The sequence below is a fragment of the Pinus tabuliformis genome, chromosome 2_2 (genome assembly GCF_031772625.1).
Source record: "Pinus tabuliformis cultivar Carrire ecotype Pingquan chromosome 2_2, CPIR1, whole genome shotgun sequence".
In the NCBI taxonomy this organism is placed as follows: domain Eukaryota; kingdom Viridiplantae; phylum Streptophyta; class Pinopsida; order Pinales; family Pinaceae; genus Pinus; species Pinus tabuliformis.
The window spans coordinates 752,131,579-752,157,207 of NC_142300.1; the positions used below are offsets into that span (position 1 = coordinate 752,131,579).

Sequence of the window (25,629 nt, forward strand, 5' to 3'; positions counted from 1 at the left end):
TATGCAATGGTCTATACTGGACCATACATTGCACATGCATTGGGAGTATTGAGCAGGTTTATGTCAAAACCAGGGAAGGAGCATTGGACAACAGTGAAGTGGGTTTTTAAGTATTTGCGTGGCACTAGTGATTATGGTTTGTACTAGCAAGGAAGATCAGGATTGGAAAGAATGTTGGATATTCGTGGCTTTGTTGATGCAGACTAGGCTAGAGATCTGGATTAGAGAAGATCTACAAGTGGGTATGTGTTTAACCTATTTGGAGGTGCAGTCAGTTGGATGAGTAAGAAATAATCTGCAGTGGCACTATCAACTATAGAGGCATAATACATGGCAGCCACTCATGCAAGCAAGGAATCAGTTTGGTTGTAGAGATTTTGTTCAAGTATGGGGTTAGTACAGGAAGCTATAAGGACAGACTGTGACATCCAAAGTGAAATTTTCTTGGCAAAGAACCCTGCATATCATTCAAAGAAAAAGCACATCGATGTTCAGTATCACTTTGTGAGGGATATGATAGAAGACAAAAAGGTGTTACTGGTAAAGGTGGACACTTTGAAGAATACTGCAGATGCATTGAAAAAATACGTGAGCTCTGAGAAGTTCTCTTGGTGTAGAGAAAAAATGGGCGTTGCAGGGTTGGAAAAATGACTAAACTCTCTTGTGGCTCCCTGTGGAAAGAAAACAACAAGTGGGAGAATGTTGGGTTGTGTTATATTCTTTCCACGACTAGCCCATGTAGTTAACCGGGGGTTAGAGGGGGGGAGGTCACAGGGGGTTTGAGGGGCACACGTAACCCCACTTTATGGGGTTCGGGGCAGCGCCCCGAAATTTTTTGGTTTTGGACCCTATGTAGGGATGGGCGGACCCACCTATGGTTTTGCGCATGATTTTCGCACATGATTTTTGGACGCGATGGTTTTTGGTCCATGGTATTGGATGCTTAGGCATTCTCAAATATGTATTATAACATTGAAAGGAACATAATGAAAAATCAAGCTGGTAGTCCCAGTTTTGGTATCCAGGGGAAAATCCTTGTGTATATGTGTTTTATGTGTTATGCTCTCGCATTGTTTATTTTCTGTGTTTTAGAATTCGTATGCAGGTAATTTTTGTACTGGGTTAAAACCTAGAGAAACCTTAACACGTATGTCAGAGGTATATATAAACACCCTTATCTAAAGGGACAACCTCTTCTACTCTCAATAAGTCAGGATCCCTCTTCCACCTCATGAAATAAATAAGTGCCTATGCATAATTCTTTGAAGAATGAAAAAATTAAAAAATTAAATAAAGAGTGAAAGAAGAGAAAGGCTTCCGGCGTAGAGATATGAACCAAGTAACTCCATTGGCGTACTTTCTAGGCTCACTGGCAATAGAGAAATGCTTGTGTTCCTAAAGTGACTCTGCCAAGGTACTGTCTAGGGCTACTGGCAGCAGAGAAACACCAAATATGAAAGTAAAACTCGGATAACCTATATTACTTGTCGATTTATATACCCCTCATCTGCAATCAAAACAACCCAGTTTTACTTTGCTTGGTACGTGTGTTGCCGATAAAGAGAATGGAAGGGGCTACATCTTTAACTCAAGCTAGTGAAGAAGCTATGACAATCAAATAATCAAACAATAATTTTAGAAGATTTACACTCGTTTTACATGAGACAAGGTCCATATAGAGAGTTTGAGTTCTACCAGTGTGTCGCCAATGTTGTGGCGGCGACAACCACCCTCCAAAATTTTGCCTATGCTTCATTTTGGAGCCTTCCTTGTAAATCACAACAATTAATCTTGCACTAATCTAGGTACTTGTGATTTGATTGAGCCTCATCCTTTGCATCATGGCTTTTGTTTTCTTACTTGATTTATTGTCTAACCGACAAGCCAATCTCTTGACTTGGTTTCCACTTAGTTTTGGGCTTGCCTTAGAGAATTGTGTAATCCTTGAAGGAAACTAGCCTTGCTATGGGGAATTGCATAGTTCAAGCTAACACTGAGCCTTCAACTCTAAAATTGAACAAAGCTAGTTGACAACCAGCATTCAACTGGGACATTGTACAGAGCAACTCTGCCCATAAATTGCGTAGAAGCTTCTTGCTTAGAAGCTGCTTAGTGCATGAGCTAGTGGGTTGCCCAATAGTTCCTAGAACTACGCAATATCTCTGGTCAATCCATAGAAACTTTTCTCGAAATATGAAAAAGAAAAAAGTGAAAAAGCATCCCTAGAAAATAGGGATCTATTTTTAGCAGTCTAAAGGAGGCACTTGAGTTATTTTGGAAACTGCTGCCAAGTGTCGCTTTTTCCTTGATTTTTGGCCTTCACATCATAAACCATAAATTGGCCAAATCTATTTAATCGATGCTGGTAATGCTCATTTCGACATTAAATCTTGGAGCTCTGGCATTCCCGAGGAGATCAAGGAACCTTCGGTGCGATCGTCGTCGCTTTTCCAGGTAAGTTTTGCTTTTCTAGTCTTTTGTCGCTTTTCTCTCGCTTTTGTTTGTTTAGCTTGTGGGAGTGTTGTTTCACTCTTTTTGTTGAACATCTGTTTGTTTTTTAAACTTGTTTTAGCTTCTAGAAGTGTTTTTTTAAGTTTTACATTGCCTTTCCTAAGTGTCGCATGCATTTCCACATTTTTTCACAACAGATCGTCATTGCGGCGAATCTCTCCACATCCTTTGTTTTCCTTGAATTTGGTTGATTCTTGCACTTGTTTCACTTGCATGCATCATCACTTAGTCAGACATTAGAGGAGTTTTTAGGTCTAAAGTTGGTCTCCTAAGAAAAATGTACAACCAAAATAGACTTTATAAGAACTAATAAAATTCAAGATGATGATGTCAACCATGGGGGATGATTCACCATTTTTGGGGTGAAAAAGTAAAAATATTAAAAAATAATAAAATAATAAAACCACTTTTTCAACTTGTATTTTCAACTTATCTCCCTAAGGTTTTACTCAAATTTCAATCTAGAGTAATCGTTGGATGAAAAATTTATTTCCTCATCTAAGGAGTACCCATGTTGCATACTTTTGATGGACCCTGCTACACGAAAAATGAGAAATACATGTAAAAATGTGATTGCAATCACATTTTTCATGTATTTCTCAATTTTTGTGTAGCTGAGTCCATCGAAAGTATGCAACATGGGTACTCCTTGGATGAGGAATCAAATTCTACATCCAACGAATGTTCCCGATCGAAATTTGAGTAAACCCATTGGGAGATAAGATGAAAATATGAGTTGAAAAAGTAGGTTTTATTTTTTCCCTCTAAAATTTGATGATGTAATCTAATATTATTTTATTATTTCCACTACTATTTTATAATTTCCTTAGGAGGCCCATTTTAGACCTTAAAATTCCCTTGATGTCTTCACTCACCGTCACACCATCCTTCAGATGTGCTTGATTTGACACTCCCCTTGAGCAGATATGGGCCACCATTTCCTAGAACTCGCTTTCCCTTGCATGCAATATGCATTATGGGAGCTCAAGGCCTCTGACTTGGCTTCTGGAACTGCGTAAAGGATGACTTGGCCTAGCTCCAACTGTGCACTGCGTTGTTCTAGGAGCTAGCCTCCCAGTCTTGGCCACTGAGACTACGTAATGCATAGTCTCTCCTGGTTTGTGCCTGGACTGAATTACAGATTGCGCAGTTCTAGTCAGTAAGCCTCCCCACTTACTATTAGGACTATGAAATGCGTAGTTCCAGCAGGCAACCAATCACCTCTGTGAACCAGAATTGTGCAATTTGTCCCAGCATTATCCCGGTTTGTTTCTTGATCTTGTCATGAAGTTTCTTTTCGTTTTGAGCTAACATTTGCATGCCATGAGTGTCCTCTTTGTATCTAGCTACAACAATTGTTGAGCATCTCTCTAGTAGTTATAGCTAAGATGGACTCAAAGAGAGATGCATCAAAGGAAACTGTCGAGAGTAGTACTAGGGAAGTAGTTGAGGAGACATTAGTTAATCTACTAGTTTATACAGACACTCATTTGTTCATTGAGAAGGGCACAAAGTTGGCATGGTAGAAAATCAAGGATAATTTTTTAGAGGAGTTTAAGGAAGACTTAGAGGACTAGCAGGTTTATACTAGTATCCATCGGTCAGGCTTATACAAGGTTGCATGAAGGTACCCCACCTTGCCATGTGCAAACATTATCAGCTGGATTGTCTCAAACATAGATCTAGATACTATGACATTGATAAATGCCAGCAGAGCAGAGCTTGCCACCTTCAGGGTGGAAAACTTTCATCAAATGTATCATTTACCTCAGCTGGTGAGGTGCATGGAAACACTTTTATATGCCACCCATAGCTATATGAACACGAGAGATATAGTCAAGTGCTGGGTCAAAGAGTCGTCAAAGTTCAGCCATACACCTAATCATGTTTATAAGACAAAGTCTCAGAGGAAGGCCTATTGGTTCTTGATCATCTTTCATGCTTAATATACTTTCAAGAGAGCACAAAGACCTTTCCTGAAGGTTAGGCAGTTGTATTGGACTAGTTGGTGAGTGATGGAAGGCCATTCAACTAGTCAGGCTTGTTGGCTCATTAGTTGAAAGTCCATGTGACTAATGCTTGAAATCCACACAAGGATGAGCAAGCGTGATTCTACATGTTCGCATACTTACTGGATGCAATTTATGCCCAACAACAGTTTCTTCGCATGAGTTGACATGGCAACTGAAAGATACTTCCGTCAACATTTATTGCAAGTTTCATTTTGATTGTAGCTACCAAGGAGTAATGACAAGGCCGACTAACCATTTCATCATCCTGTTGTACAAGTTGATCTTTGAGCAAGATCCAACTTGCATGTCTCAAGAAGCGATGGAGGCAATACTTAACATTGCATATTTGTATGCCTCACCCAGTGGCACCTTCATCAGAGTATTTGGCAGATAGAAGCCTCCACATGTTCTACCAAGGTATGCCACAGACAAGCTGGTCATGCAAGGGGTCTCATATCACCTCTCCAAAGGGTTATTAGCAAGACTGCACAGGAATAAGAAGGCACTATGGCCCGCTCTTCCTTTGTGGATCGAGTTATACGAGATTAAGATCTTGAAAGATGAAGATGTCGAAGCTAAGGAGATACTGAAGTTCGAGTTCAACACTAAATAATTTGATCCATATGATCCCCACAATATTTGCAAGATCCATTGTGCGAAGGTGTACTATCCATGGATCCACGGGACATTATAATTGCATGAGGAGGACCCTTGGAGGTACTATTATAATGAATCCAAGCTCCACAAGCCAGTCATTATAGCCACAGCTTGGAAGGCTTCTTTGTAGGCAGTAGCAGTGCAAGAAGCAACAACAACAACAATAATATGTAGCAATCTAGCACAGGACAAGGGAAAGAGAAATATTAGTGAGAAACCAGACGTAGAGCAAAGCTACAAGATGAGAGTAGATCTTATCACTGAGAAAGAAGCTTTGGCAGCGGAGGCAAAGAGGGATCAATGGATAAATAGGGAAGAGTGAAGGAAGAGAGAAAATCAAAGGCTGCAGGAAGAATAACTAAAGTTGTAGGAGACGGAGAAGAATTTGAAGGAAGAGAAAGAGCTGAGAAGGAAAGGGAAGAGAATTAGAAACAAGTGGAAGAATAAAGGCAAAGCATGATGACAGAGAAAACAATGCCCATATAAGCTGAGGAGTTCGAACAGCCAACAGCTAAAGAAGAGGGTGAACATATGCAGTATTAGGAGCTTTCTAAGAAAATTGAGCAACTGATGGAAGTGACAGACATGGAGTTGGGGCAGAAGCCACAGAATGAAGACACTGATCATATTCCATGAGCACCAGAGGTCACCTCTAAGTCTCCACCACCTCCAGTGTCAGGACGAGTTATGAGAGAGAAATGGGAGGTTTTTCTCCTCGATAATGATCTAGTTATGGATGTGCACAATCTATCATTTAACAAGTTGTAAAAGAATATTGTACAGGCGTGGAGGAAGCACTTTACGAATGATCATGCATAACCTACATTCAAGAGGGAAAGGGCGATATTGTCAGATGTCAAAAAGTATCCATCTATCCTTGCCGATGCCACCTTAGCCTATGTAGGACCAACAAGCTGAAATGTTAAGTTTATGTTGGTCAAGAATGAAAAAATGGCAAAGAACTTGTAGGCTGCCAGGCAAGAGGCAGAACAACTCAGAGAGAATAGTGCAGTTTCCGCAATGGCAGAGGTGAGAAAGTGATACTCGGTGAAGTATAAACACTTAAGAGTACCATGTGGAAGCTTTACGACGAATTTTTCACCATGCATAAAGAATTTTTCCATGTGGATGGCTTAAATCAGCAGAGAAAAGAGTTTGTTCAAACTCTCAGGAACATACATGTTTCCATCACCCATGTGCAAGAGTGGACAATGTAGTACAAAGGGTCCCCGCATCACTTTCCAAAGATGATGAAGCTATAGGCAGAGCTGGAGAAAGAAAATGTTTGGATGTTGATCCATAACTATGAGAATCTTGCCCCATTCGTCACTAGCATACAGGCCTCATATGCACAGTTGTACAAGAGTTTGGATGTTATTTGAGAACCCAGAGGATCATGTAAATCGCTTCCCTCACTAAAGCTAAACAAAAGAACCAAGTCTGGCTAGAGATCTACAGGTACATGGAGCAGCTAAGGCGAGAGGCCACCAAGGATGTTTTGGAGCTAAGTGCCAAAAACATGAAGAAGTACATTGGTGGTCCCGTCATAGTAAACACCATGTTGCACATGTTGGCATTATGATGCATGTGTTTTACTTAATGGAAACCCACTTGTAGCAGAAAAACTCACTTGTATAAGGTAACTAGATGAATCTACGTAACTAGATGAATCTACAGGAGAGATATCAGATGTGACAGAATGCATGGAAGTTATGTTTACAGATGTGACAAAATGCAAGGTAGTTCAAAGGAATCAATTCAGAAGTAATGTATAATGGAAAATCACATTATAACAAGTCTATTCAGAGGGAACAAAGTATTGGTACAAAGAATACGTTGAAGGAACAAAGGACTATAGATTAGAATCAAGAAGTTGAAGGAAAAGGACATTTTCAGGTATGTTAAGTTGTATACATGCGTTCACTATAAAAAAAGAGTGTGTACATGTGGGTTCTGTTATCACTCAGATTTTCCTTCAAGTTGTTGGAAGAGGAAAGGAGTCCGAGGTAACCACAAACCAACTTTTAAGTGCAGATTCTAGCCAATCTGTACTTAGAGAGGGCTCTCTCTTTAGGATTTAGCTTGGTTTTGAAAGATATTAGGCTAGTTGTGAAGTTTAGGAGTTTTGTTTGAATTTGGGTGGTGAGATTCAATAGCAGAGGGGTAAAACTGAGTAGTTCAGGCCATTGGGCTAATGGAGCCAAAGAGGATGGCTTAATTGGACTTGGTTTCTTAACAAAAGATGGTTTCACAGGGAAAGATGGTTAAACAGGGAACAAATGGCAACTTGAAATAAATGGAATGGGTTTAAAATGGGTGAAGGGCAGTTAATAATCCTTCAACACATTTACAAAGGGAACTTGAATGATTACTAGTAAAGAGCAGTTAAAAATTCTTTAATAAATAATCAAAGCGAATGAACTAGAAAATAGGAGCAATTAAGATTTCACTGTTTATACTAATTCAGAAGAAAACATAGAGAACAATAACAATAACGATATAATAAACAAAGAAAACTTTAAAACATAAGGTATAGAGGACTTATTGATCTGGTGTTTGCTTCAAGAAATCTGTGAAAAGTCCTTTGCTTCAATTCTTTATCCAGCAAGCCATACAAAATTTGGTCCAATCAGCACTTTATTCCAAAATAATCAATATTACAGCAATGTCTAAGAATCCACCCTCAATACTCCAATTGAGGGGGTATTTATACAAAAAAAAATTACAAAAAATATCTCATAATAGAGTGAGATATAAATTGGGGTGACTAATCATATCCTTCAAGAAAATAGGGCTAGAAGACCTCGTAGATGACAGATAAGGCAACCGAATGGTTTGTTGTCCCTATTTCTGAGAATGTGTTGGAGTTAGGCCCTATGATTTGGCCTCTTGCTATCCTTGGTGTAATTATGTGCTGGCTGCTCTGTTTTGACCATTCCTACTGATACACTTTACCTGCATCTGATACTCTTTATCTGTTGATCTCTTTTCATCCTCTTTATCTTCATTGACTGTAGTAAAAATCAAAATTTACCTTTTACTAAGGATAAATTTACAAAATTTCCAACATGTCTTCCCACCATTTTTGTTCTGGCAACCTGTGTTTCTGAAGCTTTCTAAGGGTTTCATCTATTTCTGTATACCTGAAAAATGTGGGCTGGATTGGGAACAAGTGTTTTATCTCATGCTCAACATAGAATAAGTTCTCTAAGCTGTCATAGAGAACTCGGCCTGTGGGGAGTGCTTTTATTCCTGATGCACTTGTTGATGAACTAGCTTGATTACCATCATATTTATTCAATTTTTCTACATAATCTATATGCCTCATTATTCTGTCATTAATCACTAAAGGAATTGGTAGCCCTTTATTCTGCAAAATAGTGAACTTCTCCATAAAAGAATTAATTTCCACCTGCATATCTTGACATCTTCTCTCTAAATTCTGCATCAAAGTTTTCTTGGTTAGCACCCTTTTGATTTCCAAAATAGTGTCTATCCTGTCTGAGATGCCAAGTTCTTCCAGCTGTTCCTTATTTCTGTTATTCAAAAAATGTATGAGTCGGTTGGCTTGATCAGGGATTTTTCTTAACAAAGCTTTTGTCCTTTGAATTTCTCCCTATGTTGCTTTCACTAGATCAATCTGTTCATAGATCACATGGATGGATGGCCAAACATCATTTATGGATTGAGTGATGTTGGTCCAAAGAATTCTTTTGATCTCTTCCAGAGGCTTGTCAAAAGTGAAATCCTTTTCTAATGTTTTCACTTTATTTTCTAATGCTTTGATCTCATTTGTTTTTTACACTAAATTTATTATGGAGATATCATAATTCCTTTCTACCTTAGCCAACTGGTCTTTAACCTGTTTTAATTCTGAAACTTGTAGTCTCATTTCTTCCATTTCCTTTATCAACTCTTTAGTGCTCAAATTAGCACCGCCACCTTGTCCTGTTCCTGCTATTGTTGTACCTGTGATCACCTCTGCTGTTGCTGCTGAGATATTTGGAGCTAATGCTATTCCAAGAGTAGAAGGGACTGTTGTTGAGACTATGGGGATTACATGAGGGGGCTGAGAGGTCGACTCTCCCTACCTGTCCTTCAGTGCTTTTTTCTAATGCCTGCTATGTGTCATTCAATCTTTCATTGAGTTTCAAGAGGAGATCCATCATTTCCTCTTTAGAGTTCTAGTTTATAACCTCGGCAATTTGTGGATGCCTTGAAGGAGGCAGCTTTAGCTACTTCCTCAAGGTAGCAATGTCTTCTTATTTCTTATCGATTAGTGCTTTTGCACCTTTTACATCTTTTGGATCGTGTCCCAATCCAATGATGATTTCTTCTAATGATTTTATTCTGTTATCCTTAGCTAGGGAGGAGGCTTTTTCTAAACTTAGCTGAGCAGTTGTATTATCGAAAGAATTTTGTAGCCTGTGAGCCATCAATGCTTTACTGGTTAAGGTTGAATATACCATTTCTCCAGTTTGCTTGTGAAGTGTAGTCTGATCCAAAGGATTAATATCCCTAGCCAAGACTTCCATATTTGTCCTGATATAATCTGCCACTGTTTGAGGTCGTTGAACCTTTGGCTTGAAGTAGCTCATTGTCATCTTGCCCTCTTGAATGTCATAGGCTGACATCAACCTCTGTTGGTCTGTGGGGGCCATTTTCAAATGCTGATTGTAAATTTGAAACCTTACTGGATCATTTTTGGCTTTTATTTCTGTGAATGTCTTCTTGATATCTAAGGCCTCTTTACTTTGTGGTCTAGTGGATGATACTTCTGCACTGTGTTTTCTTTCTAGCTCCTACCTCTATGAGCTAGTGGATATTCCTCCCAATTGGGAAGTTTGTTGGCTAACTACCCTTTCTATTCTTTGACTATCTGTAGTTTCTTCAATAATTTCCTCTTTTGAAAGACGATTCAGTCTTTGCCTCTTTCTCCCAGGCTGTCTTGTAGGTCTACTGGTGAGGGTAGTGGTTTCCCTGTCCCTTTTTTTTTCTTTCCGCATTTAGAGGAGTTTGCAAAATTGGACTTTTTGCTACTTTTGTTTGAGCTGGAGGAGTTGGTACTTGACCCTGTCCTTTGGAAATTCCAGGCTGATCTATCATTGTAGGTTGTTCTGTGGTTTCTACTTCCTTACCTTTGGATGTTCCTGTGGCTGGTATGTTGACTTCCTGTGGAGGCTGTTGAGAAGCTCCAACAGTAGATGTACTAATTGCTGATTTTTGAGACAACTTGAATGGTACCTGCCCAAAAGAATCCAAGTCAAGGGTTTTCTCAAGATCTCTCATAGCATTTTCCATATTGACCTGCTCATTAACCTCTTCTACTAAGGTCCCCTCTATCCATTCATCCAAGTTTGCAAATTGCTCAATTTCTGGGATCCTATGATGTATATAAGGTGACAGCCTGTTTTTCATCCTTCTGTCACATATAAAACTGCAGGGATCATATGGCACCCACCTAAAGCTCTTTCGTAATCTAAGGTGATCTTCTAAAAAAATTTCAGCTTCTTTCCATGCATCCCTAGAGTTGATGACAAAAGGGTCTGGCTAGTTCCTAATTCTTAGCTGAGCTTTCTTCTTGGCACCACAAAAATGGACTAAATTTGCATTTATGATCTGCTTCAAATATTCCAATGCAAATAATCGCAGGGGAACATACTTGGGTAACTTAAAACGGCAAAGTTCACACCCATACATCCTGATTTCTGTATGATCTTTATATAGGTACTAGTCACCTGTCTTGTACTGCTTAGAGAGCTGGAGAATTTTCTTCATGTCCCCATTGATCCTAGGAGGGAAAACTCCTATCAGCAGAGTGGTTTCTGGATGTACAAATAGGTCAATAAACTCACTGTAAGTGTAAGGGGACTCACTGGTATTATGAAAGATTGGACTCCAAAAGATAACAGACCTTGGATTTCATTTGGTGTCAAGTTTCTTGATAGGGAAAGGAAAGTTATCTAATTGATAATATAACATCAGATGGTATATGAAAGAGGTGTATTTGAAAACTCCTGCCCTTTCCAAATTCAAGAATTGGTCATAGATTCTGTTGGCAATATAGGAGGCATAATCATATCTGACAGCAGGGGGTTGCCCTGGAGCAAAGATTGATAGTAACACTAGGGTGATATCATCAACATATTCACTAGAGTTAAATCCCATAATCAAGGATATCATATCAAGAATAAGTCTTCCAGTTTCAGTGAAGAAAGCCTGCAGATAAGGAGGTGGAACTTTGGGCTGGTGCTTTGGCAACATGAAGGTTTGGGAAATACAAGTCACTTCTGATTTGGATAACTGAGATGCTTTTTCAAGTAAATATGCCATGGAAATAGGAGTGAGGGGCTGACTGGAGTGGAACTGCAACATTTCATTGATGGATTGAGCAGTTATGGGAAAAAGGACTGTCTGGCTTGGGGACATAACAGCTCTATGGTTGGGATCATAATTAGCACAACATTGATGAATTATGTCTGGGAAAACATGGACTGAGGGGAGGAAATACATGGGAAGGTTAGATTCCCACAGTCCAAAAATGTCAGACTTATTTAGATAACTATCTCTGGCTTGGCAGAAGGCCTGAAGATGGTTTTTAACACCAGATAGGTCTTTTATTTGAAAATATTTATCGGCTAGAGGTAGATAATCTAAGTCTTTGTGAGGAGCGTTCATGGGTGCGACATTCAGGGCTATAGGGGTTTCCATATTTGGTTCTTGTGGATTCAAAATGGAATTTAGACTTTCTATGAGAAAATAGACCAAACAACAGGTTTGGGAACTTTTTATGGCAACCACAGACTGTCCTAGAACAGAATTTCACCCTTTCTTGTAGAATTTTCAGTAGAAAACCAAAATTACAGGGTTTCAGGGTAGACTGGATAAATACCTGTATCAAGGAGGTAATCAGTACAACAGCATGTTGGATGACAGGCTGTGGAGTGCGTCATTGTAGATTTTCTGATCAGGTGGTGGTTGGGAAACTGGAACAGTTGACTTGGACGTTGTTTTGCATGGGAGCACTGGTCGCAGCATATAACAGTGAAAATGACTCTTTTTTGTTTTATTTAACAAAACTGAGGTTGGCGGGGTTTTTTGGATTTATCGGGCAGATGACGCAAGCAGAGATGGGACGTTTTGTCGTTTTATGGAGGGGCGGTAAGCGGTATGTGCTCGCACCGCTTTTGGGGCTGGGCGGTTTTGGACCGAGGGCGAGCGATCATATGGGCTACATGATGCATGGCAGAGGTACGGGTGGAAAACCGCCTGGTGATCGCGCGGTCACCGGGGGGGGGGGGCGCGATATAGATGTCAACCGTCAGATGATGGGGATGTGATCGGACGGCGGACGAGAACGGTAATATGGTGGAGGGTTTATTGTAGTAGGCCCGACATAATAAACGTATTTTAATTGTATCGGGGGCGTTATAATTGGTTAGGGATGGTTCTTAATTAACCTTGAGGGTTAATTAATTCCATTTCGTGGGGCGGGGAACTTTGGTTATTAACGAATTTCTAATAAATCCATTAATCCCTTTTGACTATTTTTATGGTTATAATTAACCGGGGCGGGGTATATAATGTTTCGGGGATTAGTATATAACTAAATAATACGGGAAAGGGAAATAGGGCGGGATTTATATATTATGTATGTTAATAGTTAATATGACTATGAAGTGTAAAAGCGCCAAGTTAAAACATTTCACGAATATATTTGAACTTAGGCTAAAGATAAAAAAGGGGTTTTTTAGGTTATAGTTGGGCCTCAAAATAGTCCCTTTTTTCACTCCATTATTCACCAATATCTTCACATTTTACCTTCATGTCACCTCCATTCCACCTCCACATCATTCCATTTACCTCATTATTGGGTTATAACTATGATTTTCCGAAGTTTATTAATTCTTAACATTTTTAAGTGGATTTATGGCTAAACTTTAGAAAATAATATGCTTATACTCATACCTAACAATTGGAATGAGTTTGTTGACATGTGTAGGTTCCAAGGAAGCTTCCAGAGCATCTTTATGTGGCCTTGAATGAACAAATTCGAATTTGATAATATAAGCCTCATGGAAAAGATCATGATCTCATGGAGAAAATCATGGACCTCATGGAGGAAATCATGGAGGATAGGGTTATGTGTCTAGATGGTTGAGAAATGTATGGAACTAAAGAGAGATTAGTGGATCATCATTATGAGTTTGTTATCTCATCTCATTGTATAAATAGGAGTACCTCCTCCATTCCAAGGAGAGGACTCTTGGAGCATTGTATCCAACTTATGATGGAATAGAATAAAGCTTCATTTTACATATATTTCCATTATGTAGTTTTAGATATAAGTTGTCTTAGTATAGTATATGGAATAGCTTGTCACTTTGTTCTTAGGAGAATTGAGCTCACTCTAGAAGGATCAAAGGAACATGTTATTTCATAGTAGATCTTATTTCATTTAATTGCTTAGATGTTTGAGGATTTGTTTGTGATTGATGAATGAGTTTTAAATTAGAATCTTATCAGCATATGAGAGAACAACCAAGGGTCTAAGTTAGGCTCTCTCTCTATTTGATTTGCATGATAAATGAAATTCATTCTTTTGTGCTTTTATGTTTCAAGTCATTTCATTTCTTATGCTTATGAATGAATCTTAGTTTAGTTTGGATTAGTACATGAGAGGACAATCAAGAAACTAAGTTAGTCTCTCTCTCTCTCTCTCTACTTGAATCTGAACAACAATTAAAGTTCATTCTCTTGTCTTCATTTCAAGTTTTTTTAGTTTCATGTAAGCAATGATATCTCTATGATACTGTAGGGAAGGACAACCAGGACCTCCTTAGTTAGGAGCCTCTTCCCTTGCATATTATATTGAATCGTAAATAATTTAGCTAGACATAGAGTTAGTTGCCTACTCCTGCATATATTTTGTTGGCATCATCACAAGCTTACAAGTTTCCCTGGTTGATAATTTAATGCAGCAATTTAAGCCCAATAAATTGCCCAACATTTTGGCGTCGTTGCCGGGGATGGTGCTAAGGGATTAGGCTTTAGGAAGTTAATTCAGTACTAGTATTTTTCTTTAGAAAAAATAATTTGTGAAACCTGGTGACAGCAAGCTCTTCACAAAGGAGTTTAAGTTTGAGTTTTCTTATGTTTTAGTGTTTAGATAGTTTTAAATTTCGTCTTTTCAAAAAAACCCCCCTGCATAAAAAAAAACGAATCAAGCAATTAGTATGCTCTCTTCCTGCGCTTCGTGCGATCAGGAAGATCAGAAAGTCTATTGATTTTGTTCAAATAAACATACTCTTGCTGGAGAACTAATTTGCAAAAAGACAATAAAGAATTTTGTGAATGAAAAAAAACATCTTTAAATTTTTAGATGAAATTTAGTTTTTTAATTTTAGATTTAAAAAATAAAAAATAAAAAATTTAGTTTTTTTAGTTTTAGATTTAAAAAATAAAAAATTTAGTTTTTAATTTTAGATTAAAAAAAATAAAAAAAAATCACAAAATAATAATAATATATGTATCATATATACACATATTATTATTAAAAATAAAAAATAAAAAAAACAAAAAATAAAAAAAATTAACCATTTTCTTTGTTTTTGTTTTTTAGATATTTAAAAAAAACTAACCTTTTTTTTGTTTTTTTAGATATTTAAAAAATATATATATAAAAAACATGCAAAACATTAAATAAAAACAACATAAAAGAAATATAATAAAAAAATCATTTAAAAAAAAATCATTTTAAAAACTAACCATTTTTTTTTTATAGGATTACCATTTCTATTTTTCAACTTAAAAAAAATGAAAAAAATCCAACCAACGACCTGGTGCACATTCGAGGATGAGGTGATATTGATGTGTTTGTGCATGGAGAACCTGAGAGGAATGACATGGTGGAGTACTTTGGAGAACAGCTTCAGGGCTTTGCATTTACAGTCAATGGTTGGGTACAGTCTTATGGATCCCGTTGTGTGAAGCCACCAGTTATCTATGGTGATGTCAGTCGCCCAAAGGCTATGACTGTCTTTTGGTCCAAGATGGCTCAGAGCATGACTGCTCGACCCATGAAGGGAATGCTCACTGGCCCAGTGACAATTTTGAACTGGTCCTTTGTTAGAAATGATCAACCAAGATCTGAAACTTGCATGCAAATTGCCTTGGCCATCAACGATGAGGTGGAAGATTTGGAAGCGGGTGGAATTCAGGTTATTTAAATTGACGAGGCTGCTCTTAGAGAAGGATTGCCTCTGCGCAAGGCTGAACATGCTTATTACCTGGATTGGGCTGTACACGGATTCCGCATCACTAACTGTGGTGTGCAAGATACAACTCAGATCATTAATATTATTCATTCAATCATTGATATGGATGCCGATGTAATCACCATTGAGAATTCTCGTTCCAATGAGAAACTTCTCTCAGTTTTCCGAGAGGGTGTGAAAAATGGTGCCGAAATTGGCCCTGGTGTCTATGACATTCAGCAAGATGCTTGTGTGCTCGAAACAAACATTCTATGGGTTAACCCTGATTGTGGTCTGAAGACCAGGAAGTACACCGAGGTCATTTCTGCCCTGACCAACGTGGTTGCAGCTGCCAAATTGCTGCGAGCTCAGTTGGCCAGTGCAAAGTGAGGCGCTACCGGAGATTGCCAGGCGCTATTTTTTTAGAGTGGATCCCTGATCCTGAGAGGCAACTACACCAATTAAAAAACTGTGTTATGTAAAATAGGCAATGGTGCTAGGGATTGTACTGGGACTGGAGCTGCAGCAGGAGTGGCAAAATCAAATGTTGCCCATCCACCATTGTTTGAAGCAGAAGCTCCAGACGGCTGTGAAACTGCCGAAATAACTTGTGATACAGCTGAAGATTGCTTTGAGACTGAAGAAACGACAAAGGGATCCTGTTGTGCCACAGTAGATTGCTGTTTAACTGAAGAAACTGAAAACAAATCTTGTTGTGTGGTGGCTGTAGATGGTGCCTTGGAAGACTTATCTGATGAGCCTCTGGAAAGGCATCATGACACATCAGTTATAAAAGCGGAAAAGTCGACCTCTGTATCTGCTTCTCCAATGAATCAGGATACAAATTTATCTGAATATGGAAAGAATGATCTAGCTGCAAAACTAAAGGCAAAATCTCAGCAGAAGATAATGGCATGCCCGAAATCTCAGCAGAAGATATTGGAGTAAGTATAATCCGTTGAATATGCTTAAGAACAGATATTCAGTTGAAGCGTCGGGTTTTAAGGGGAAGATCAGATTTGAATAAGGTTTGTTGGTTTTTATTTAATTAGTTTTTTTACAACTAAAAAAATCAACATTGTTTTGTTTTTAATTTGTTATTTCCATAAAAATAACGAATAATGAGTGTGTTGATAAAATAAAAAATAACGATTTGTAATTAGGTTTTTTTTTACAACTAAAAAAATATAAAAAAAATCCACATAAATAATAAATTAAAAACAATGTTTTTAATTTGTTATTTAAATAAAAATAAAAAAAATTGTGTGTTGTTTTTAATTTGTTATTTGAATAAAAATAAAAAATATTTTGTAGTGTTGTTTTTTTTATTTAAATAAAAATAAAAAAAAATATTTTGTGTAATATTTTGGATAATAAAAAAATCAAAACAACACAAAATAATTTTTATTTTTATTTAAAATAAAAGAGATTTCCTTATTTTTATTTTTATTTTTAATTTAAAAAAAAAAAAAAAAAACTAACTTCATTTTAGTTATAGTATATTTTTTTTCTTTATTAGGTTTTAATAAATAAAATTTTGTTGATTTTTAAAAAAAAATTCAACTTAAATAATAAATTAAAAATTTATGTTTTTAATTTATTGTTTAAAGAAAAATCTAAATAAAATCAACATAACAAATAAAAAATTTTACTTATTACTTTTAATATTTTATTTTTAAAATTTGTTGTTTAAAAAAACAAAATTAAAAAAAATAATAAAAAATAAAAAAATAAAAAATAAATAAAAAATAAAAAAACAAAAAAAATAAAAAAAAAAAAAAAATTCACAAAAATTCACACAAATTTGAAAATAAAAAATAGGATACTTGGAAACACATTTCGAAAATCGATTGGAGGATTCTAAAAACGATAATTATTTTTGATAACTTTAAGTTGGCATTAACCCATCACATCTTTCTGTTCTATGCTTTATGATGCACTAACATGCAAAACAGAATTGCCAAGCACATTTCATGAGTTATCTGACACAAACAGGGAGTATTATTTTTCATGGTTGTTTTTAAGATTGGATTGAAATTGATATCATGAATTGAGTTAATTTCAATGCTTTGATTTTTCTTAAATCTGTTTTATTTGGTATGGAATTTTTGCATAAGAATCATGAAGGAAATGCGCAATTCTTCTTGAACAAACTTATGTTTTCTTTCTGCCAAGTTTTTTACAGGTTACAGGATAACAAAGTGATCATTAAGGAGATTGCATTGTGACGACAATTAGTCTTCCAAAGGCTAAATTCATGAAAAATTCTGAAGACAAATCCATCTCCACAACCACTACCTTCCACCTCCCTTTCTGAAAAAGATTTTGAATTCCACCAATTGTAAACATGACATTTCCATATCCATTTTTCACAACAACAGTTCTTATTCATACATCATACATTTCCTTACATCCATCCATTTTCCTTGTCATTACCAATCCCCTTCATTTCCGCAAATAAAACCTTGCTTGAGTCAAAGTCCTAGAGTCTAAAGTATCATTGAAAAAAACACCTAGAGTCTTGCATGCCTTAATGGCAAGTACTCTTGCCAATGAACAATGGGAGTACATTAATATCCCTTGTTCGTTGGATCTTGTAGGTGACTCGACCACGACAAATTTATTCGTACCTACAAAGATGTGTTAGGCATCCTGACTCCCATCGGAATCGATGATGGGAGCTCTTGTGTTGGCTAGGGGTATTCATTAACGGCCACTAAGTCAACAACTTATTGCTATGTTCAACATCGACACATTTAATCACATAGTAAGATTTGTGCCAACAAGCGTTGAAGACTTGAAAGACACATATTTTGTAGTAGATGAAGCCAATTTTTCAGTTTGTCATCACTTGAGGACAAGTCAATCAATAAGGCTGGGAGGGAAATGTAACTTATATATTTTGTATACCTTCCAAGCCTTATAGATTTTCAACCATATTTAGCAGACTCATCAGATTCATCATCCAGCAGCAGAGGATCCAGCAGCAGATACGACTTTCAGCCATGTACAGCAGACTCCTCAGATTACGACAATACAGACCCATCTTTCATCCACAACTTGAAGAAGAAGCTTCAGAGTAGAATTGTGGCAGCTGAACATGCATGATTCATGCATGATTTTCCCAACCAAGTAAAGAAGACTACGAACAACAGTTTTTTCAACCACACGTGCACAACTCTCATACATTTTTGGAAGGGTAAGTTAAGGTATGATATTTTGTAACTTTTAACCATTAAATTCCTTGAAAAGTTAGAATAATAATTTTTGGAAAAACTTCACTTCCTTTCCTCATTTCACATAACTGCCCAAACCATCCGTTTAAGGGGAAGGATACATTTACATACATACTTTGTCACATTCATATAGCATCCACATTCATATATCACATTCTTAACCCCACTTACCTTCAAAATATATTCACTATTACATCAGCATACAAATGGCTTCGACAAAAGTATTTAAAAGTTAATTGAATGCCAACACAATCATGGTTGTTACACAAGAACCAACCATGACGCATTCCAACAAGAATACTCTACCACTATTACATGAGCATACAAATGGCTTTGTCAAAAGTATTTAAAAAGTAAATTGGATGCCAACACAATCATGGTTGTTACACAAGAACCAACCATGATGCATTCCAACAAAAATACTCTGCAATCAAAATCACATTATCAATATGCAAAGATCATACATTGAATGCAACAAACAAAATATGGTTGAAACACAAGAACCAAACAAGTTGTAGTTCATCAAAATAACGCTTTGCAAAAGTTATGTAAATGATATCATGCAGAGTTTAAGCCAAAGCTCAAAAAGTAATGTAATAGATTGCATGAGGACATGCAATAACTTGAGTTTGGGGGAGATGTTGGGCCTCAAAATAGTCCCTATTTTCACTCCATTATTCACCAATATCTTCACATTTTACCTTCATGTCACCTCCATTCCACCTCCACATCATTCCATTTACCTCATTATTGGGTTATAACTATGCTTTTCCAAAGTTTATTAATTCTTAACATTTTTAAGTGGATTTATGGCTAAACTTTAGAAAATAATATGCTTATACTCATACCTAACAATTGGAATGAGTTTGTTGACATGTGTAGGTTCCAAGGAAGCTTCCAGAGCATCTTTATGTGGCCTTGAATGAACAAATTCGAATTTGATAATATAAGCCTCATGGAAAAGATCCTGATCTCATGGAGAAAATCATGGACCTCATGGAGGAAATCATGGAGGATAGGGTTATGTGTCTAGATGGTTGAGAAATGTATGGAACTAAAGAGAGATTAGTGGATCATCATTATGAGTTTGTTATCTCATCTCATTGTATAAATAGGAGTACCTCCTCCATTCCAAGGAGAGGACTCTTGGAGCATTGTATCCAACTTATGATGGAATAGAATAAAGCTTCATTTTACATATATTTCCATTATGTAATTTTAGATATAAGTTGTCTTAGTATAGTATATGGAATAGCCTATCACTTTGTTCTTAGGAGAATTGAGCTCACTCTAGAAGGATCAAAGGAACATGTTATTTCATAGTAGATCTTATTTCATTTAATTGCTTAGATGTTTGAGGATTTGTTTGTGATTGATGAATGAGTTTTAAATTAGAATCTTATCAGCATATGAGAGAACAACCAAGGGTCTATGTTAGGCAATCTCTCTATTTGATTTGCATGATAAATGAAATTCATTCTTTTGTGCTTTTATGTTTCAAGTCATTTCATTTCTTATGCTTATGAATGAATCTTAGTTTAGTTTGGATTAGTACATGAGAGGACAATCAAGAGACTAAGTTAGTCTCTCTCTCTACTTGAATTTGAACAAAAATTAAAGTTCATTCTCTTGTCTTCATTTCAAGTTTTTTTAGTTTCATGTAATCAATGATTTCTCTATGATACTGTAGGGAAGGACAACCAGGACCTCCTTAGTTAGGAGCCTCTTCCCTTGCATATTATATTGAATCGTAAATAATTTAGCTAGACATAGAGTTAGTTGCCTACTCCTGCATATATTTTGCTGGCATCATCACAAGCTTACGAGTTTCCCTGGTTGATAATTTAATGCAGCAATTTAAGCCCAATAAATTGCCCAACAGTTATATTGTGCATTATTCCTAAGTAAAATAAGATTTTACTTAGGAAAAACTTTATGAAATGAAATGAACGGTTTATGGATGATACTAAGTACTTAGGCTTTTTAAATCATTGGGCCGAGGGTTCGGTCCCTCCAAAAGTCAGAGAAATGCTTTGAGCCCCTTTAATTTTCAAAGAACTTAATACTTCAGGGGGAATTAGTAAAATCTTTAGGGAAAAATGTGAATGGAAGTTAATTATTTGACCTTGTTTTGCTTGAACTGCATCAAGTGAAATGTCTACCTTGCACTTGTGATAAAAGTGAAAAATAACACATTTCAGAGGCATTATCCATCACAAGTAATTCTGCAACACCATCTACCTACCTTGCCTACTTTAGCCTAACATTTTTTCTTCTTTATTAGGGTGCACTTGGACTGGCAAACCCTTATCACACTTTTTCTTTTACATATGGAAGTCTATCTAAATCTAACCTTATTACATCCAAGGGCTCAATTTAAACTGTTGAGCTCCTTTTATTCACTCTACCTATCTACTTATCTGCCAAGATTAAACAGTTTGGTCAAATTTTATTCTCTATCTCTATAGCATGAAATTGAAAAATGAATGAGCCAAGTTTAAAGAGTTTGACTCTTCATCAATTGTGGCATAAGTTTAACAAGCTGCACACAATTTCTTATTACAGAAAATGAAATAGTAGTGGCATTTAGACTTGCACACTTTCGTGGTCTATTTTTGTTTGGGGTTCATTTCATCTTATTTTTTGACCATTTTATTTCTTTTCACCCTTTGATTTTTCTTTTAGGGTATACCCTCTTTACATCTTTTAATTTTTTTGATTTTTTGACAATATGGAAAACCTTTGCAACAAGGAAAGGTATGAACATATTACATAGCTCATCAAGTCAATCATGAAATATGACACCTACTGGTATAGGAGCATAACAGGTTCACTGTACAAAAAGAGCATATACATATAAACACACTTTCATAGAAGAAAAAGCACGTATGGGATGAAAAAATATGGAAATTAATGTGAAAGAATATCAAGGTTCAATACCATGGTATTAGCCCACAATATTGAGCGTAGAAATGGTTATTTGATCTCGTCTAAGAATACCACAAGCTCTAAGTGTTGTTTTGGTCAGAGGTATTGGGAAAGGCTAAAACTATATAAGGAGGAGAAGATCAAAGGGCTAAGTGCACAAGTAATGAATATCTTATGAAGTGTTAGATCAAAAGAATATATGCATGTTATGGGTTTCTGATGCTTTAATTAATCTAGACTAAGTATGCACCTGAGTGTTTGATGATGGATGAGATCTAATGATGGATCATGATCATAATGACTTCTCATTATGTGATCTGATAATAGATAGGCTAGATCGTATTGCTAACACATGTTTTATCCTTTATATGTGACGATCTGGGTATGTTTGAAGTTGGGAATTGCAGCGAAGTTATAAGTAAGTATTTGCAGATCTATATGCTGGTTCGCTTTGGTGAAGGTGTGTATACACGCTGGTTTAGCTCTTCCAAGTAGCATATGCAAAAGAAAAAGCTTGATGTTTAGTGATGACTAATCTATTAGATCAGTACTACTGTTTTGTTGCAGTTTTATTGCTGTTTGTCAATGATGTCTTCTTAGATATGAAAGTAGAATTGAATGTATAAGGAAATTGAGTCTGATTGATTGACTGATTGAGAAATAAGGTGATCCTTGTTTTTATTTGTCTAGAACTCTGTAATATGATAGTAGATCTTCGTAATGTCACTCATTGGTACAGTTTGTGGTTCAAAGATTTTATGATTCAGTATCTTTAGAGGTATACGCAGGTTGGGCTAAAGGAAGTAGCGTATACATGCATGTTGGATTCATTGAAGGAGTGTATACATTCTGACACATGATTTTTGAAGTTACAGTTAGTTCTGGTTGTTGATGCAGTGATCTAGGTTCAGAACTATGTACTGGTTACAATGATTTGTTTGTTCTAGTTGTTTGGTTGAATTTGATTAAGTTTGAATGAATGGTTGATTCAGTTGTGTTAGAGGTTTAGTGATTGTTTCATTCAGTATGTCAGAGGTTTCAAGTGATTGTATGATTCAGTATGTCAGAGGTTTCAGTAATTTTTTGATTCAGTATGTCATAGGTTTCAGTGATTGATTGATTCAGTTATGGTTGGTTCAGATATTGATGATTGGGTTTCAGTTATATCAAATATTGATGATTGGGTTTTAGTGATTGGTTGATGCAGATGTATTTGCTGGGTGTATAATAATGGTGATCGATTTTGAGATTCAAAGTTTCTGATGGGTCCAATGTGAAAATTTGATGAAACATGGCCTTCATATTGTAGTATTGTGTATCAGGAGTATCGAGTGTGAAAATTTATGAAACGTGGTCCTTGGAGGATACTGAAGGTTGGAGCCTTAAGTGAGGAAGTCGAAGCTTCCCGCCAATAGTGGCTGGTGATTTGATCAGGGGGTTGGAGCTCCCTTCCAGTAGCAGCTGGAGAACGAGTGAAGGTTGTAGCCTTTTGTAGGTCAGATCCTACGTACTAGTAAACATATCGGCTAATACAATAATTAGGGGTTTGTAGTTCCCTTCCAATAGAATCTAGAGAACAAGAGAAGGTTGTAGCCTTCTGTAGGTGGGTTTCTGCATACTGGTATGAGTCTGCACCAGTAAAATATTGTGGACATATTTTCTTATTATTGAAGAAGACAAAGACGACAGGAGCAGGTGGTTTTCACCCACATTGGGTTTCCACCTTAAATCTTGGTGTTCATGTGTGTTTATTATGCGTGATGGTTTATTTTGTTATTACTACACATGGTTACTATATAATGTTTAATAAAGTACTAATGCACTGATTAAAGATTAACATATGATGAATTACCTGAATCATAAGTTCACTGGATATACGTTGGTTGCCTTAAGAGCAGTTGTGTGCACACGCAAGTTCCCTTCACTGAAGTAGCATATATAAATATGATTATGGAAATGAAAAATTTATTGATTTGTAAATACTGATTCACCCCCACCCCGCCCCTCAATATTATTTTCAACAACACATGCTTCAGGATGATTTGGATATAGGTTCCAAGACCATATACTAGGAAGCTATGGAGGCAAGAGTCTGCTATCAGAAAGACACCATCAAGTAGTTTGGGGAAATCATCACACAACGCTATGATTGGCATGAGTACATGATTGAGAAGCACCAAGTGGAGGTCTCCGAGTTGGTACTTCCCCAAACTTCGGAGTCATAGTGGTTTTTATTGTTAGGTTGTCTCTAGCCTATTTTGTCTCACATGGGTACAAGTGGAAAATGTAATATTATTTGTAAATATGTTATATGTGAAATTCCAAGTGTCATTAGCATAATGTGAAAGGTCATCATGTTATGTAATGAGTTATTTGTAAAGAAGTTGAAGAGTCATGAGGGTAGTCAAAGAGTCACACAGGGGAATGTCAAAGGTTACCCTACCCTTTGTTATAAATAGAACCTCATAGCCCATAGAATAGGCTTTTGGGAGCCAATCTTTTGGCTAAGCTTAGGCTTATAAAAGGCTTCGGAGTATTGTGATGAGCCTTGGTTTATTCACATCGTAGAGTGAGTATACTTATTTGGTGGAGCAGGTGTTCTTAACTGTAATGTTCCACTATTGGGGCTAGTGGTCATCAATGGTGTATGTATGGATGGAACTTCCACTTATAATAATAATAATAATAATAATAATAGAGTCAGAACGCTTTCATGCATATGTTGTTATTGTAGTTGGACTATTATGGTTTCTTTACCAATGTATGTTGTTTAACTTATGAATTTGGTTATGAACTAATTTGTATGCAATTGTACGAATCCTGTTGAATGTGTGTTGTTGGATTAACTTGTCACTTTAATTTGTCGACTATTATGCATTTTAGCTTGTGATGTCATTTTGCTCGTGTGTTCCTTTCAAGCTACATACTATTGTAGGATTTTAAGGGGCATACTTCCTTTTCCCCTCCATGTGTTAGAACCCCCATGCATCTTACTCGATACACCTCAAGGTCACACACTTGCTTCAACCCAAATTTATCATACTTATCTCTACGTGCTACCGCGGTCAAGGCATTACATTGCCACCCACTACTGGGACTCCTACTCCAAATGATATAAAGTCTAGTTGGGACTTCTTACTGGGGAGATCCTCTGAATGTTGGTGGGTCCAGCGCCATCAATAGGCCCGCATTAAATTTAGGAAACTTTTGTCGTAGCTCAAGATAATTATCAGTGGGGTTTGACTTTCGTATGAGACTCGATCTTGCTCCAGAGTCTCCTTTTTCCTAAGGGAATGACATGATACGTCATTTGAATCTTCTCGCATGAGATTATTCTAGAAAATTTCCCATTGCTTCAGATGTATTGGGGTTCTCGCATCAAGTAGTTTCTTATCCCTTAGACTTGGATTCTATTTTTTGCATGGGAATTTTTTTTTTGGTTGTTTCTTGATATAGTACATGATTTATATTATAACATAATCAACTTGGAAATATAATTTTTGTGGGTAACCAATCTATTTATTGTGTATCAGGTTTCAAAAGTTGTCATGGAACATGTTCTGTAAATTGTCAAATATTTGTCTCATTTGCTAGAAAATAATTCCCACCCTTTGGGTATTGTTGACAAAGTTCATCATTTTCTAGGAAAGATCTCTAAACTTAGTGACAAATTTTCTTCAAATTTTCCTGTCCTAGAAGTGCAGCTGGAGCAATACATTCCTTCTTTAGAAAGGCTAACTACTTTGGGAGGGTTCCAACAGGTGATTGAATTTAGTACCTACATTCATTGTTTCATGTTCTTTACTATTTTGTGGTGTGAGATCTTGTGATTTATAAATATGAAGACTTTTATAGAGTTTTACAACTTATGATATTTATGGGAGTAATTGTTCCTTTTGTATACTCAAATCATATGTGAAAACCATATTCAAATCATTAATGTTCTATTTTGAAAATAAATAAAAAAGAACAGTGAAGGAACAAGGAACTAAATATTTGAAGTATACTTGCCTTGTTGAGTTGATTCAA

The 25,629-nt window shown here is 36.5% G+C and overlaps 1 pseudogene; it reads left to right on the top strand.

The window, feature by feature from the left end:
• Positions 1-15,047: 15,047 nt before the first annotated feature.
• On the top strand, positions 15,048-15,826 carry LOC149194873 (5-methyltetrahydropteroyltriglutamate--homocysteine methyltransferase 2 pseudogene; annotated as a pseudogene).
• Positions 15,827-25,629: the final 9,803 nt, after the last annotated feature.